An 18,065-nucleotide genomic window follows, 5' to 3' on the forward strand; every position below is an offset into this window, starting at 1 on the left:
TGCCTCCGTTTTACCCTGAAGTGCTCCCCCTGGAGATTCTCCTGTGCCCATACTGCCTCCCAATTGAGGAACACCCCTCCTAAGTGACCCCTTAACTGAACGCATAATGAACTTGGAGTCTCCGTATTTATCTTCACACCCTCTCTCCCATGCCAACTTCTCTGCTAGCTGTACCTCGCAGAAGGTCCCAGACAGGCTCCTTTTAGTAAGGTGCTCTCAGTTTAAGATTACCCCCTCCCCGGGTTTTTGCAGCCATCAGGAACAGCTTCTTAATATCCCAGAAGAGTCCGTTTTGGGAATTTGGGGAAGGAGCAAGAAATCCATGTCCCTCTGCTCTGGTGAAGTCCTAGGCTCTTTAGGCTGAGACCTGTCTCAAAGATCATCCCTTGTGGTTAGAGACAGGCCTCCTGCCTGAGGCCTTCCCAGTAGGCCTGCAAGGCCAAGAGGGGAGGATGACCTTTCCGCTCTCCCCGCAGGCAATCTCAGCCTCTGTCTCCCCACACTGTGTGGAGATGCCCCAGCCACGGTGCAGCCTCCACCAGGGACCAGCAGCATTTGCTCTGTCCCCAGACCTGTCCACAGTCACCTAGGGAAGAGCTCAGGTTTCAGAGCCGTTTCTTCCAAAAAGGGCCAAACTCAGGACCGCACAGCTGGGAGTCATTAACCAGGAATCAAAGGGCAGCATGAAGGGGAGGCAGGGCCTCAATACACTCAGCCTCCAGGAATTGATGAATCAGCCTCAAGGCAGAGTTAAGGGGGCCCCGAGGGTTGTCAACAAATGGCCCCAAGCAGTGCGAGGCAGGCCGGGCTCAGTGTCCCAGCCTCTCCATGCCCAGGACAGGGTGGCTGAGGGGGCCCTCAGGGATGGGCTGGCTTGCCCTGACACCTCGGTCCTTACCCTCGGGCACTTGTCTCTCTACTGTCGAATCCATTGCTTTGGCTTAGAAAACTCACCGGTCTCTCAACAGGTCAAGAGAAAGCAGACCCTGTGACAGACTCCTAGCAAAATCAGGGCTGGTCAGGAGGTCCCAGTCAGAATCAACACTCCAGGCCACCAGCCAAGCTGCTCCCTCTCTTTCCCAGGGTTCATTCATATAGGGTCCTGTAAAGAATTCAGCTGACACACAAGGCTTCACTTAAGCCTATTTGTGTTCTTAAGAAAAATAAGTGATTCTTAACTGCAGTTTCCTTGCTGCTGGCCTGGAGGGCTATTAGGGTTCCAGCTCCTCTCAGGAATAGCCCCACTAGAGGCCTCCTCCGGCAGGCCTCTCCCCTGGCAGGGCAGCCAGCCGCCTCTCTTCCGCCCTCCCCAGCGGCCCCCTCACTCCCCAAGGCTGCCCTGTCCAAGCGTCTTTCCAGCAAACCCTCCCAGCAGCCTCCCCCTTCCTGACCCGAGATTTGTCCTGTTCTTTCCCCCGAGCCCGGCCTGAGTGGAGACGCTTATAGCCCTTTTGCTCCTTGCCAGGGCTCCTTGAAGCCCCTTCAGCTCTGGAAGGGCTCCCAGCAGCTGTGAGCAGCCCCTCCTCCGTGCCCCTCGAGAGGGAGAACCTGGGAGGGCCAAGAATGTGCTGTTACCGACCAGACTTCCTGCCTCAGGTGCCCTCTGACCTTCAGTAATTACAGCTTCGGAAGTGGTCGGCTCCCCATCCAGAAAATGGAGATAATGAGCCCCAACTTCTTGGGGCTATTGAAGGTTTAATTGATTCATGGTGGCGAAGTGGTTGGCGATCCTGTCCCAGAATTCAACCAGAGCTGTTCTGTCAACAAGGTAAGGGGGCCGGAAGCAGCCCGTGAAGAAGCAGCTCGAGCAGGGGGGCTGGCTGGCTGCCTGCCTTCCCCGGCCCCAAGTTCCCCTCTGCCCCCCAATTCTTCAAACTGTTCCTCAGTGTTCTGTTCGCAGAACCCTCGGTCTGGCCAGGGTGGTCTCTTACTGGGCCTCTCATCTTGCCCCTCCCCCCGCCTGCCGCGCCCTCCCCACATTCCCCTGTCTCCGTAATTGGAGTGGCGCCCTGCTGCAATCCCACCTCTGTTTCTGCCCGAAGCCCTACTCCATTCCTTTTCCGTGAAGTGCTTCAGACCTGCGCCTCTCGAAGTCCGGTGTGTGTAGAGTCTTGTTCAAAGTGCCAATCCGGATTCAGAGGCTTCGGTGCGGGGCCTGAGAGTCTGCATTTTGCCGACGCCTCGGTGCGCCTGCTGCGGCTGGGCTGAATCCTATGCCCCGTGCCGGTGCTTCCCAAGTTTCTTTTTAGTACACAGGCCTTTTGTCTTTCCCCACATGAGCTCGGCATGTCATTAACTCAGATTTATAAGTTCGAACTTAACGTTTACTTTCAAAGTCAATCACTTGGGCTGTTTGATAAATACAAAAATAGGAAACTTGTCTTGCGTCAGCCCCTGCTTCCAAATTTATTCCTGTATTTTACTGAGAAAACTCTGATACAGACACGTAATTACAAACGGTTATGTTGGGGAAAAAATGCTTATCTGGAAATTGTAGGCTACTCCTCATAGCAGGTTACATTGCTAAGTCGTTCTCCCTCACAATCACCACGCCAGGAAGATTTAGTCCAAATCTCCACAAAAGCATTTGATCTGGCAGCACGGGTGAATCCTTTAGTGACCACAATGTGCTGCAACTTAGTATGTAAGAATTTTCAGCATATCTATTGTTTTATTACTCTTTAAAAATAAAGTGTAATTTTAAAAATGTAATTCAAATCTAGTAATTGTAGTACCTTGGAGCAGCCTCTCTCAGCCTTGGCGCTACGGCCACGCCAAACTGGGTAATTCTCCGTCACAGGGGCCGTCCTGTGCCTTGTGGGATGTGGGGCAGCATCCCTGCCCTCTGCCCACTAGACAGCAGCAGCACCACCACTCCCAACGTTGGGAGAAGCCAAAGAGTCTGGAGAATGTCCCCCTTCGGACAAAATCATTCCACTCTGACAACCGTTGCTGTAGAGGCACTAGGATCTGGGGACTGTCCTTTGAAGACTAATGGTTTTCCATTTAGCACTTAGCACGTGCTCCTGCTAGCCCGCGGGTAGCAACTCTTTACAAGATGGTAAACCTCTTGTGAGCAAGACCGTGAACAAGTTTCAGCAAACACCCTGTGAACAGTGACTTGCAATGCCCCGCAGATTGATCCGTATAAAGACTAGCTCGCTGGGGACTTAACTTGCTTCATTGATTATAGAGATGCTAGCATCGGTCTTGGCTGCTTCATGTAGACACTTCGAGAGAAATCTGAGATCAGGTTTTGAAAGCATGAATATATAAATGTAAGGTGTTAATAAAATTGCCAAAGTGCATTTGTTCATCTAAATTTCATATCAGCCTGTCTTCCCCCACCCCCAGAAATATGAACAATGAAAAATTCTTACTTCTTCTTTCCTGAAATTTTCTTTATTCTTATTGAGTGGTATCAGCTCTATCATTTATTAACTGTGAGGCTTTTTAATCCCTTTGAATCTCAATTTGTTCATCTGTAAACTAGAAGTGATAATACTCATTTTATAAGACTGTTTTGAGGCTCAATGGAGTAATATAGGCAAAGTACCTAACACCCAAAGAAGTCACAAAGGAAACACTTGGTGTTAGTTGCTCTGCTCTTGGAGTGTCTTTAAATATTCCCTCTCCAAAGAAGAGGAGAGATGGCAAAGATCATATAAAACAGCAAATACGCTGAATGTCTTGTCCATTTCGCCTAGGAAGTCGTCTTTCACTAACTCTGCTCCTACTCACATTTACGCACATTGCCCTCTCCACTCGGCCCCTCCTCTCCACCTTGCGTCCACACAGGATATTTTCTTCCCCACTTGCACGAGTCTATGGCCATACCACGCTGAATGTGCCCCATCTCGTCTACCCCACTTGCACGAACTGTCTCTTGAACCGCCATCCTCCCCTCGGTCACCCAAAGCAGAACCCAGGGAGTCATCCCTTCTCTTACTGGTAATTTCTCCAAGTTCCACTGATTGCACTCCCAGAGGGTAAATTCCCTGTCCCCTGAAATCCTGCTGCAGCTCAGACCTTCGTCAGTCCCGCTTGAACTAATGCAGGGGTCCCTCATACTCCTCCTACTGTCTGGTCACAGCCCCTTCAAAACCATTCTTCCCTGTGTTCTAGGCTGACATTCCCAGGCTCAACATCATTCAGTGATCTCATAGCTCAGAAAGATCAAGTCCAAGTCCCCAGGCAGGACCCCCAGTGTCCTGCCTCGCCCCAGCTCTCAGCCTCATCTCCCTCTCCTTGCACTTTATCCTCAGGTAATACTTTTTTTTTTTTTTTTTTTTGACAGAGATAGAGACAGCCAGCGAGAGAGGGAACACAAGCAGGGGAGTGGGAGAGGAAGAAGCAGTCTCCCAGCAGAGGAGCCTGATGTGGGGCTCGATCCCATAATGCCGGGATCACGCCCTGAGCCGAAGGCAGACGCTTAACCGCTGTGCCACCCAGGCGTCCCAATCCTCAGGTAATGCTTTAACGCTGGTGCATTCCAAGCTGTTCTTCATATTTGCACTTTTAGACATCTTCTTCCTCCTGCTTGGTATGCCTGTCCCTTTCCTGCTTATCTACCTGGGAAACTCTTCTTATCCCTTGGATGAAGGGAATTCACATCAAGCAATTTTTTTTTAAAGATTTTATTTATTTATTTATTTATTTATTTATTTAGAGAGGTCAAGCAGGGGGAGGGGCAGAGGGAGAGGGAGAAATAATCTCAAGCGGATGCTAAGCTCAGCATGGAGCTGACATGGGGCTCGATCGCACCTCCCTGAGATCATGACCCTAGTCGAAACCAAGAGTCAGAAGCCCTTCAAGGCATTTTTTAATCATACACTTACCATCAGGTCATCAGTGGCATGGAATGTAGTCAAATGACAGAGCTTTCTGCACTTTGCACCAGCATTCCTGAATATATGAATTACTGGATTGTTTTGTCATAATTATATCAAGAAATTTATTTTTTAAATTTTTTTATTATGTTCAGTTAGCCACTGTACAGTATATCATTAGTTTTACATCAAGAAATTCAAACAAAGAAAATTCTGCATATCATTTAACAACACACATGAAAACAAATGTGAAGTGCACGGACTGACTTCCCCAGCCCCTGACCGTCTCCGCCTGCGATGCTGCCGCATTATCCTGGGCTGACATGTCGAACTGGGGGGGATGTATCCTCCACAGTTGTGGTCTCACAGCTTCTCAGTTTTCTCAGAAATCCTGTGAGTATTCTCCTTTTGGTTCTCGTGAGAGCTTGGGCGGTGCGTCTTCTCTGGAATATGTAACTGACTCCTTCTCCACGGGGAGAAGCCTCTCCCTTGGCCGCAGAGGCCTGAGGGGACCCAGCCATCCACCCCCAGGATATGCCTACTGCTTCTCCCCTTCCCACCCCTCTGCCAGCCCCAACTTTTCCCCTCTCCTCTTCCCTCCCCATCTCTTGGGTTTTGTTTTTTCTCTGCTTCTATATCTGCCTCAGCCAGATGAAAAGACTCTTGTCACAGGAAGGGTAAAGGCAGAGATACTGAAATTGTCTGTGAGCTAATGTGTGTTGAACACTTAACACATGCCAGGGACTGTGCTAGGAGCTTCATATGTGTTCACTCAGCCAACCCTCACAATCGGCCTGGGAGTCAGGAACTTCTGTTTCCCCCAGTTTTATAGATGAGGTAACCCCGACAAGGGAGTTTAGGTCACTTACCCAAGACCCCACAGCTAGCACACAGCAAAGGCAGAATTCGACCTCGATGTCTGGCCCCAGGGCCCATACTGCCATATTCCTAGCAGTGGGGCTGCAACAGTTTTGGGGATTGTATTTTAACATCCCACGCAGCTGTCTACTACACGGGGCTTCCTGACCACCTCTCCTTCGAAGGAAAACAAAAAGAATAAAGAAAATGTAAAAAAGGGTAATGCAGCTCTCCCTCTATGCTGTCTCTGCACATGCTTTTATCATTGCATGTGCCAGACCTCAGTGGTAGGACTTTAAAACGGCACCTCCTCAGCCATCTTCCTACTCTGAATTAGCACGGAGACGTTTGTCAAGGTGGAGAGATTTTTCTAGAAGCAGCCTAATTGCAGTGATCTTTGCCAACTTATTCTACCCCAGCCATGGTCTTGTTTTGTCTCTTCGTAGGCCAGCTGACTGAAGCCACAGTACTGAAAGAGATGGCAGGACCCACAGATGGTGGAAAGGCTTCTGATGCAAGGACACGGCAAATGAGGTAAAAGCACAGAAAAAATGAGAAAAAAAAAAAAAAAGATCTGTGCCCGTATTAGATCACAGTCCTCTTTGTTTTTCTTTTGAACCAGAAGTCTTCCTGGGCCCAAGAGTGGGCATGGTATTAGACTGTGGCCATGCCCTGGAATAAAACAATTTCTAAATGAACACAAAATAAAGACTTGCTGGACTGCAGTAGCAAATGTCACCTGTGGGGCCGATGTTGCCAGACCCAGGAGTGAGCTGGTGGAAGCAGCGTGGGTGTCTGTGAACACGCCGCCTGGCCGCGCGTGTTGCAGCATCACCACATCCTGGCTGTGTCGGTGCTGATAGGGGCAAAGGGACTCTTCCCTAAGGCTAGCCCGATTAAAGAAGGCTCCTGGCCTTCTAGAAATATCCCCGGCCCAGCTTTTGGGCAAAGAGTCAGAGAACAGTACGTGGGGGGGGAGAAGAAAGGAAGGCCAAGGCTGGGGACCCCACAGAGGGAGAGCAAGAGGCAGGGGCGGGGCAGGGCTCCGCTGTACTGGTGCCTGTTCCTGTAACTGTGTGCTCCAGCCTTGAGATGCAGAGTCCTCTGCCGAAGGAAGAGTGCCTCTGGCAGCTCGGTCTTTGTAAGGGAGGAGAGGAGAGTCAGCGTATTAGGAAATTAACTGCAGCCAATGAAATGCTGCCTCAATGCATCTTGTGGTAAATTGGCCCTTTAGTGACCCGAACATTCTCAGCTGGCACAGACAGCATCCACCCTACAAATCCGTCCTTCCCCGTGTGGCAGGCGTTAGGGAGAGGCCGAAGTAAATACCTCCAGTCATCCCTTCCACTTACCAGTTGGCATTCACAACACTCTACTTTCTGCCTGACAGGAGAGAATTATAACACAAACAAGGGACAGTCTCCTGTCCTTGATTCCTTGGGCCTGGAGGGTGAGGCTCAGAGAAGACACTGGAACGGGGAATGGGGTAGAGCATGCCGGCAGCCAGATGTCTTTGAACCTATGGGTTAGAAGGGCCCAGCCTCTCCAGTCCCCTTTGCAGGACGATACGGTGGCAGGGAAGTCGCAGCAGCAACCCCCTATCTACCACTGTTTCATTCTTCTGCTTGCCCTTGGTGCCTGCTCCAACACCGACCTTACAACATGGAGACCTCTACATCAGGGACTCTGGAAAATCTGGCTAACACATAGACAGCCGAATTCTCACTTTGTGCCGGGCCCCCAAACCACAAGGACTATCTTCTGAATCATTCATTGTCTCTCTAACTTTGTTTCTGGTCTGCTCGAAATGTCTTTTTGATGACTAATAGCCTTTAAGGACATATTTTTAAAAGTTGAAGAGAATTGAAGTGTGAAGAAACGGTTTTGAGGTTGATAAAGCTTCTTTTTGGATGAAACTACCTTTTAGTGTAGGCTGCTAAAAATGTATTTTAGAAGAAAGATGTTAAGCCACATCCTGTTTAGGAAATATCCCTTAGTTTCTCTTCTAGGAGACATTTAAGAGCAGAATGGAAGGAGCACTTTTATTTTCATTTCTGGCAGTAGCTTGCTCTTTTGCTGAGTGCTTAACAGGAGGCCTCTCAGGGATGCCGCGAGACGCAGAGTAACAAGCGCAAAAGAGCAATGAGCCGGGTCCTCTGGCTGCAGGCTCTGCGAGAGCCGTTGACAAGAAAGGGAAATGTCTGAGCTTGTGGAACTCCCAGCTTCACTCCTGCCACTGCTGCTGCTGTGAAGAGCCACCCAGTAGCTGAGGATGTAAGGGGGTATCTGAGATTTCTCCATCACCTTTCAGCACTCCCCACCCTCAGCTTCCCTTTGGTGGGTACCCGCAAAGGGCAGGTGGAATCAGCTTCTAGAATGTCCAGGACTGTGAGTTGGATTTCCTAGGAAACAGACTTGGGGTGGAGCTTTGTGGGCAGGTAGGTTGTTGGAATGTGCTCTCAGGACCAACACTGTAGGGGAATGGAGGAAACAGGGTGACAGAGAGAGAAGGTGTATTGTGATGCAGTCACCACAAAGGCCTCAGCTCTGAAGCTGGGGGGCGGGGGCTCCCTCCAGAGATGTCTCAAGTTGAGGCTGGGGGCCAGGCTCCTGAACCCTCATGTCAGTTGTATCCTCGCTGACCAGCAAGGGGCATAACTCAGGGTGAGATATGTCCCCTCAGCCAAGGGCAATTCTTGGGGAGAGACTCAAGTGAGAGCCAAGCCTCCACAAATGGGCCTCCCAGAGCGGGTGGTAGAGTAAGCGCCTCAGCCCTGCACCTGGATTCTAGGCAGTGTGCTACAGTCCACCTCTTGTGCATTAACATCTACTCTTTAGTGTAAGAAACACATCTCATTGGAAACTTGTTCCCCAGGATTCTTCAGTTCTCTGGGGAAACTTGAAAGAAGGTTAGTGGCACAAATTACACCCCCACTGCTACAGCTGATCTTGATACACCTGGTGCTCATTGTCGACTGTCAACTCTCAATTTTTCTCAGCCTCTGCTACTGCCCCTCCTAGTCTAGTTGGCCATCCTCTTGGGGGAGAATGTGAATCCTCAACCCTAAGCTTTCTGAGTCCCTGGTTGCCATGCTTTCCTTTGGCCAGAGTTGCTGCCTTGTTGATTTACCAATTTACATTGTAATTGGTCAGAGGAGTATCAAGAGACACCCAGTGAATTACCGGGGTGCCAAATACAATCCACCCTGCCCCCTTGTGTAAAAACTGGCCTCTCTGCTCAAGGAACCCAAAGTGAACAAGCTGCAGTCATAGCTTAAAGTTGAGTGGGACATTTTTCGTGACTCCTGGTGGAAGGGTTTCTCCGTCTGGGAGCCAGGACCTCTAAACATGCAGACAGAGGGTTGTAGGAGCTAGAAGCATAAAATTCCCAAGTGGATCACTGGGAGTGATGGTGAGCACAGCCCTCTTCTCCCACCCTACCCCTCCCCCTTGACTCCTGGACCCATGAATTCTACCTACTGGGGACACAATCCTTCATAACAGTCACTACCTTGAGGTGTATGCTGCATCCTAGAAGATTGTGTTTCTAAGGCACCTTGGCATTAAGTCATCTCATTATTCAATCAGGCTAACAACTTTTGGATGGAGTGGTGGGTAATAGGATCAGTGGATCCCATGATATGCCCACAGCATGCTTCCCTGGCGGTGAAGTGAGTCCCTTGATCCTTTGTGATACTAAGCAGCATTCTGTAAGTGGAGAAAACAGTGAAAGGACGGTAGATGGATAGTGATGCTCTAAAGGCAACTGAAAATCTGTACTATGTGATCATTGTAGTCAAGAGGAATCACTGACCCTTGCAGGGTGGGTGGATTCCAATGTAACCAGCCTACCACCAATTGGTTGGTTGGTCTCCATCGAGGGATGGTGCTTTATCAGGAACTCAGTATTGTTCCTGTTGGGGTAGTTGGACATTCAGGAGTGGCAGTAGTTAGACCAGCCCAGGTGAGTAGAAGTATAGATTACCTATTGTATTTTTTATTGTTGTTTAATAATCAGCTTTTGCATTTATTTATATTAGTTTTACTCTTTTCAGTTCATTAATTTTTCTTTATATTTTTATTAATTTCTTCTTCTTGATTTGTTTTAGTGCTGTGTTATTTTGTTGTAGTGGTTGTTCTTTTTCTGAATTTCCCTACCAACCCTTTAAAAAAAAAAAAAATCAGTGTATCTCTTGAATGGCTTGTCACAGAAAGCTTTTGGTCTGGCATTGGCCAAAAACTGCAGAGTCTGCTAGCCCATGAGCTCATAATGACTCCCTTTCTTTCCTTCACCTTCTGAGGTGGGTAGTCATTCTTGGCTAGATGTCTTCATCTTGCTTCAATTCAGGGACACCCAACAGTTTGTTGGGAAGGAATCAAGTTTTCTTGCTAGGATAAGAGGCCTATTGTGCCTTTTGTGATTTTGGTGTGTTTATGGAATCCAAGGAAGGAATTTTTCCAATGCGTCCTTGAATCTGCCCTTGGCTTAGAAGGAAAGTAATAGAAAACATAATCTTGGAACTTAGGGTCCAAGGAGTAGCTTCCAAGGACATCAACAAATGGACAGGGGCAGATCCAGGTTGTCCTAAATGCTCTTCAAGTTTCTGCAGATCAGCTGGAGGGCGGGGGGCTTTCCTTTCATCTGCCTAAACCTCAACTCCCTGTTCTATAAAATGGGTCACTGTGTGGATTAAATGAAATACCAAGCACAGAGCTCAGCACCTAGTTCCTGCCCAATAAATGTGTATTGCTATGGATGTTATAGTCATCCTGAGCTCTCTACACTACTGGCAAGCCATCCTGAGGGCAGGCGGTCCTCTAAGTCATTTCATTATTCCCCCTACTCACCCCAAACATTGAATATACATACCACTTTATAAATGCCTGTGGAGGCTAACTGAATAATTTCTATTGGGGAAATACGGTGTCCCTGAAAAATGCCCGGACCTGGATTTTATAATGCAGCCCTGTGCACGGGTGTGGTTAGCAGGTATCTTATCCGAACACAGCCCCATACAGCAGCATTCAATGAGGTCGCTGTTCATCAGGATTCCCATCTCCATCCTGTTTGGCTGGACACCCAAGGTAGGTCTGTTTACAAGGCAAAAAGTGTGCTAGATGCAGTTTTATTTTTAATTGCCCAAACTCTGAAGTAACTAAGATGTCCTTCAGTAGGTGAATGGATAAATAAACTGTGGATAAATAATAGACAATGGACTATTATTCAGGACTAAAAAGAAATGAGCTATCAAGCCATAAAAAGACGTGGAGGAAACTTAAATGCAGTAAAAGAAGCCAAACCAAAAAGGCTGCATACAGTAGGATTCCAGCTATCTGACATTCTGGAAAAGGCCAGACTATGCAGACAGTAAAAAGATCTGTGGTTGCCCAGGGCTAGTGGGGAGGGAGGAGTGGATAGGCAGAGCACAGGGGATGTTTTAGGGCAGTGAAACTATCTTGTCTGATACTAGGATGGTGGATACACGTCATTATGCATTTTTTTCTAATCCATAGAACCTACAACACCCAGCATGAGCCCGAATGTAAACTGTGGAATCTGGGTGATAATGACGTGTCACTGAAGGTTCATCTGTTGTAACACATGCGCCCACTGGTGCAGGAGGAACATAGTCGGGGAGGGTGTGCATGTGTGGAGGAAGGGCAGATATGGGAACTTTCTGAACTTCCTGTTCAATTTTTCTGTGAACTTAAAATTTCTTTAAAAAAATAAATTCTAGTTTAAAAAAGGCAGCCAGATGAATGAGTGATGGATTTATGTGATGGTCTTATGTGGACCCTGTGAGAGGCAGCACATCCAGGGAGTGAGCAGGCAACGTGAAAGCCTTGATGATGGGCCTAGCTTTCCCAACCTTTTCTTGAAAAGAATCAACTCAGGAAAAATTTTAAAAGGTTATAGCCATACCTTTTTTTTTTTTTAATCATTCAAAATGAAAGTAGCTCCTTCTGGGGCACCTGGCTGGCTCAGTCTGTTGAACACGCGACTCTTGATCTCAGGGTCGTGAGCCCATGTTGGGGGTTGAGTTTACTTAAATGAAAAATAAAAAGCCACTCCCCTCCTCCAAAAAAAATTAAAGAAAATAGCTCCTTTTGGACTCCGATAAGTGAAAATCATATTCTTATAACCGAGATGGTCCATTTTACTGAAAAAGATGTCAATAACAAAATTGGCACTAACCAAACTTTTTAAGTTTGATTATGTGATCATTTTAGAAAGTAGCCACATAGAGGCAGGTATCTAATTTTTTAAACCGAGGTCAGAGAACTGGCTCCTGACACGCAGTGGATTGCAGTTAGTTCAGTGGACCTGCCATCGTGCTTACACTCGTGTTTTCACACAGCGTGGGGAAGCCCAATCACAACTTCAGTAGGGAGGGATCGAAGGCTCATGGGAGCTACTGGGAACCAATGTGGTTAAAGCTGTATTTTGTGAAGATTAATGCGTCAGCTGTGACCAGAATAGATTCAACTGGGGAGGCAAAGAAATCTATTACATGATGTTATCACAACGATGGGAGGCGACAAGGACCCAAAGTCTGGGGAGAACCATAGCATGCAAGAGAAGAGTATGAGATGTAAGGAGAAGTGAAAAGTCCAGGCAGGGGAGGAGCATAGTGGAAGCTGGGCATGGAGTGTGGGTAGAGGGCCTTCTCCCTTGGGAGGTGTGGTGTAAGGCCTAAAATGAAGACTCGGTATTATGTGCAGCCTTGACAACTGGTAAAATCAAGAGAGGCTCAAATGGCCTAACTGCAAGTTCCCATCCCCACTCTGCTCCTACAGGTTGGAGTCTCTTGGCAAACAACCCTCCTTATCAGAGGGACCAGCTTATCCCTGAGAAGTGGGTTCCAGCTCCCTACCAGCCCACAGTACGATTCAAACAAGCCAGTCACTATCAGGGGTTGTTCCTCTCTCTTGATACCACAAAGACTGCTTCCCACAGCCCTGGTTTTTCGCTCTGTTACCGAGTGCAGCCCCTGAGTGGTCCTGCATGGCATGCACTATCTTTCTTCCCTGGGCCATGAGTCTGTGTGGCTCTGGGTGTATATGTATTTGGTGTCCCCTATTCAGTCATCTCCACAACCATACGCAGGAATCCTCCCTCAGCAGCCGGGTGAATAAGAAGTGATTCAAACAGGAGGCAGCATGACCTGAGGCCCAGGCCAGTTTCACACACAGACACAGAGAATTTCAAAGCTGGATAAACCTGTCTCACCCTGGAAATAAGGAAACAGACCTGGAGGCCAAGGTTCTGCGTCCCTATACCTTTTCCATGCCTCACCAGCAGGATTTGAAAGGTAAGTGCGCAGGAGGTGTAAAAAGGTAAATATCATTGAAAGGCTGTAGGAGAAAGTGTAGCAGTTGCCGATGATGCGATCTTCTTCCAGAGCCGATTTACTTTTGCTTCTGGAAGGCAGTTAGAATAGGGCCGTTCACCTTAATCCAAACTCGGATTGATCCGAACTGAATTGGGCTGCAGTCTTGCTGACAACAGAGCTATTTCTCCTTCTTCCTTACTCCCTGGTGCAGCCCTTCAGCGATCACAACTGTGAGCCTGAAGTATTCATCAGGCCCCTTTTCCTTGCAGCTCCAACTTTTATTTCCTCAACCTTGTGAGACTGCTCAGCTTCTCTATCTTTTAGCCAACCCCTTTAAAAAAATTCTTCTTAGAGTTCTAAGAACATTTGTTGGGGGGTTCCCCCAGCTTTACTGAAATAGAATTGATTAGCTCTCCCTCTCTGGTTGTCCTCAGCTCTCAGCCCCATCCCTCCTATGATTCAGCAAGTGCCTGGAGGGGACAAGAGCCCCATGCTGGCTCTCCCCTCAGTGCATTTCCTGTCTCTCTGGACCCTGGTCCTACTTGCTGTCTGCAGTGGTAACTCTGATGACTTCAAACAGATGGATCTTTTCAAAAAATCCAGCTATTCTGGTTGTTTAGTGGAGTTGGTCTAATACAAGCTGATTGTTTAGCCAGAGTGGAAATCCAATTAATAAAACATTTATTAAATATCTATTATCTGCTCAGTATCGTGGCGCTTCAGTCCATAAAAAAATAAAAGACATGTTCCCAGCCTTGCACTCACATGGGGAGAAAGGACAACATAGGGAACAGTTTGAGCACACTACAGAAAGAGAACACCATTGGGAGAGAAGGAGACACGAGAGCGAGCTGGAGTCATCAAAGGCTTTTTTGTTCCTCCACTCCCACACCAGAAAGATAATGAAGTCTCCCTAGCAGTCCGTATTCATGTGCGTGCAGGTGGATGTGTTTCTGTGCACAGAAATGCACTTTTAGATGGAGAGATGGAGTCCGGATGGGGAGCCTGAGGCCAGAGCAGCGTGTGACAGAGAGCGTGCGTGTCGTCTCAGCCAGACCCACACCGAGGCATGCATGCGTCAGCACCAGCCCTACTTTCCTTTTCTCGCTTTGTCTCTCACTTTCCTATCCATTCCTTTCCTGCCTTGGAAGCCAAACTATAATGAGATACTTCTATTGAAATGAGCAGAAGAATTTGCCTCCAAATGATCTGTTGAGGCAAAAAACATTGTAATTCTGCATCATCTCAATATTCACCCATGAGGCAGGACTATTTTCCTGTTTGACAAGTTTAAATGTAAGCAGAGAGTTGAAGTCACAGCATGGCTGAGAAGAGTTGCTACTCCAAAACGGTCACCCTTTCCTCCAAACGCAGGCTAAGCCCTGTGCCCAGACCTTTTCAAACAAAGGGGGCTTTCTGTCTTTCATCTCTCCCTTTCATCTCTTTCATCTCTCTGACTCCCCTCCTAATCACCTTTCTGCAAGGTGTACTGGAAGGTGATATTTAATGAGCTCTCCCTGTCTCTGTAACTCAGCTTACAAGTTTCCCTGAAGCAACAGGACCTTTTATTTTGGTTGATGTCAAAGCCTCAGAAGAACACGAAGATTGCAAATGGTTCATGTGTGAGCAGAGTGCTAGCTTTTCTATTAGGAAAACAAAAACAACTGTCTGAACCATGACTCCGCTTTGCAGCTTCATTCCCCTAGGTCTGAGAGATGGCCAAGGAGTACACACTCTTCAGACGGAAGGAGGAGGCCAACAGGAAACATGGTGGGGGCTTGGGGAAAATGAACTGAAACTTGGAGGATTTTCTGGATGGCTACGTGGACCCTTCCAGTTATTTTCATTTAACCGCATATGGCCCACTGACCCCCAGGTGTGGTATTTTCAACTCATTGCACTGAACTCTTTACTCACAGATAAGCCTGTTGCTGATCTCTGGAGCAGAGAAGGTCTTTCTCTGTGGTAATGGCTGAGGGGGACAAAGGCTTCCCAGCAGGAAGGCTCAGCAGTTCTGCTGTTTGAGAAAGAGACCCAGCTGAGCTGCTGCTTTGGCTCTCTGCACAACAGCAAGTAGTGTCTTAAGCCAGAGTGACTTCTGAGGAGGGTCAGAAGAAAATGTCAGATGGGGTTGCAGCTTGCAAGAAGGAGTGCAGAGTGGGGAGTGGGGAGGGAAGAGGAGAGACAGAAACAAGGAGGTGCAGAGTGTGAACGAGTTTTTGTTCTCCCATCGGGATGATGGGCAGGTTCTTTAAAACCAAGTCACTATTTTCACCCTCTCCAATAAGACTATTTCCTTTGAGGGATGATACCAAGTGAGACCAATGTCATGTGGTCAAAAGGCAGAATGAAACTGGAAGTAACTTGCCCACTGTTTAGTCGAGTCTGCTGTTGAGGAAGCAAGACATAGCCCAGTCCAGCCATACAAACAGAGAAAAAGTAATCCCCTAATATTAAGGGTTAAATGGCAGTCCCCCCAAAATGTGAAGTCCTAACCTCCAGTACCTCAGAATATAACCTTATTTAGTGATAGGGTTTGACAGAGGTAATCCAGTTAAAATGAGGCCATTAGGATGGCTCTATATGATGATGTCCTTATAAAAAGAGGAAATTTAGAGAAAGACACATATACAGGACGCCATCTGAGGTTGAAAGCAGAGATTGAGGTGATGCTTCTATAAGCCAAAGGAACCCCAAAGATTGCCAGCAAAGCACCAGAAGCTAGGAGAGAGACATGAAACAGATTAATCACAGCCCTTAGAAGCAGCCAGTCCTGCCAACATCTTGATCTAGGATTTCTAGCCTCCAGAACTATGACACAATAAAGTTCTGTTGTTTAAGCTACCCAGTTTGTGGGGCTTTGTAACAGTAGCCCTAGCGAACTATTATACCCCGTCTGGTGTCCAACTCTAATTGCCAGACATTTTTCCCTTGGTGATTGCAATCATCTTCCTTTTAGTACAGAAACAGATAAATTGAAGGACTGTGAAATTAAAAAAAAAAAAAAAAAGATTGGACTATAGACACTGTGGTTAGTCTTTTATAAACAAATTCCCAGGAAAGATTTGTTAGGAAAATGAAAACCATATGGCTGGCACATTATCTGATTTTCTTCATCATAACTATTCCCTAGCAGTTAAATATTAGTGAGGGAGATGGGAAATGTTGGTTTGGTAAATGGGTGGTGGAAGATTTTGAAGATGCTACAACAGTAAGAGAACAGCTATTATAAAGTGACAAGAGGAAGAAGTAAAGAAATGTAGAAGTCGATAAAGAGGCAGTCTACAGGTGAAATGCAATGAACCATAATAACGAGTAATCCTCAAAGAATGAGATGTTTGGATCTATGTATTGTTATATGTTGTATAATATAGATACATATTCACTTGCTACCTCCTCATTCTAGAAATCAGGTGTGTTTTTAGATGTAATCAAGAACACACAGTGAAGTTTGGGTAAGCGCATTTGTGAGAGATGGACCAAGCAAGGAGGCAAGAGCTAAAGAGATGCTGTTTAATTTGTTCGTAGAATCCTTCTCCTGAAGTTGTAACATCCAGAAGTGAACCCTCTCAGTGTCCATGTCCTCACTTCCTTTCCAGATGGTATCATAGAACAGACTTGTGTGTAGTCAGGCTCCCAGAATCCGGAGGAACTTCTTGCTGCCCTTGTGTATATCCCCAGTGGTTGCTCTTTGCAGCCCTCAGTGGATGCTTCTATTTGAGATAGTATCTTACCTGGTGAGACACTTGGGAACTCAAATTACATTTGCAATGTCTGGTGCTGCAGCATGTGACCACCTCCTAGAATATCCTACCTAGAGCCTCACACACCAGATACATAGATTAGTGTCAAACAGTGGGCAGTTCTTTCTCATACTGGTATTGGGGGAAGAGGCTAACATCCACCAAAGAGGCTGACAGTGTTAGAACATGTCTTTTATAGTATTATGGGCTTCATGAAACAATTCTCAATGTATCCCCCAAACTGTAATAAGATATTGTAATGTAGTGGGATGCTGCTATGGGAACAGTACAAGTAAGTAAGATACATCTTACATGGTATGTACTAAGGCAGCAAGATATGTTACATAGATTCTGGCATCACAAATCGTTCAAAGGACTCATTCCATAGGAGGTGACATTTAAACCTAACTTGGAGACCACGTACATGCATAATATCTCTTGATCTTCTGAATCTCATTCAATGCTTGGGAGCTCAGTCCCACTGTAGTTAGTCGTATCAAAGAGGGAAGAATTTGTAAAAGGACAAATGTTTGACTCCAAGTAAGAAAGTAAAAGAGATACTCTCACAGCACAATTCAGTTACTAGCTACCGAAGTCAATGGAACTCTTTCTTCGTCTGTGGTGCTAATGTCCCTATCTAATCCCCCCACAGAAGCACATTCTACCTGGGCTCCCTGCCTGATCACAACTTGATTATGGCAATGAGGAGCCTCAGATGAAGCAGGGGAGGGTCCAAGAGACAGGCTAGGGCTCTGTAGTCCATCTGTGGCAAAGAACTCATGCTATCCATTTGCTGCTGAGGACGGGTAGTAAAAGTCCCGTAGAGCTAACAATAGTGGAGCCAGCAGAGCTTCTGTCTTTCTTGTTTCTAGGAAGTAATGTGGTACCATGTCATCTCATCATCATTCCTTCATTAATTGAAGCATTTTTTTTTTCATTTAATAAACATATGTTAAGTGCTTGACCTGGGCGGGGCAGTATGAGTGTAACTTCAAGAAGCTTTCCAATCAACAATGTTACAATCTTTTTATTTATTTATTTATTTATTTATTTGAGAGAGAGAACACAAGTGAAGGGAGGGGTAGAGGGAGAGGGACAAGCAGACTCCCTGCTGAGCAGGGAGCCTGATGTGGGGCTCTATCCCAGGACCCCAGGATCATGACCTGAGCTGAAGGCAGGCAGGCACCCAGGTGCCCCAATGTTAAGATCTTTAAAACACATTTATTTTTTGTATACTGTGAAAGGTACTAGAGATAAAAGACTTGGCCCATGTTCCCAAGAATCATTTAAAAAAATGTTAT

At 46.9% G+C, this 18,065-nt stretch overlaps 1 long non-coding RNA gene across 1 annotated transcript; it reads left to right on the forward strand.

The window, feature by feature from the left end:
• The first annotated feature begins 7,761 nt into the window (after positions 1-7,761).
• Positions 7,762-17,762, forward strand: LOC117801073. The gene is made up of 3 exons (XR_004623461.1): positions 7,762-8,351; positions 10,653-13,000; positions 13,456-17,762. It is a non-coding gene; the product is annotated as an uncharacterized LOC117801073 (long non-coding RNA).
• Positions 17,763-18,065: the final 303 nt, after the last annotated feature.

Source organism: Ailuropoda melanoleuca, chromosome 2 (genome assembly GCF_002007445.2).
Source record: "Ailuropoda melanoleuca isolate Jingjing chromosome 2, ASM200744v2, whole genome shotgun sequence".
Lineage (NCBI taxonomy): Eukaryota > Metazoa > Chordata > Mammalia > Carnivora > Ursidae > Ailuropoda > Ailuropoda melanoleuca.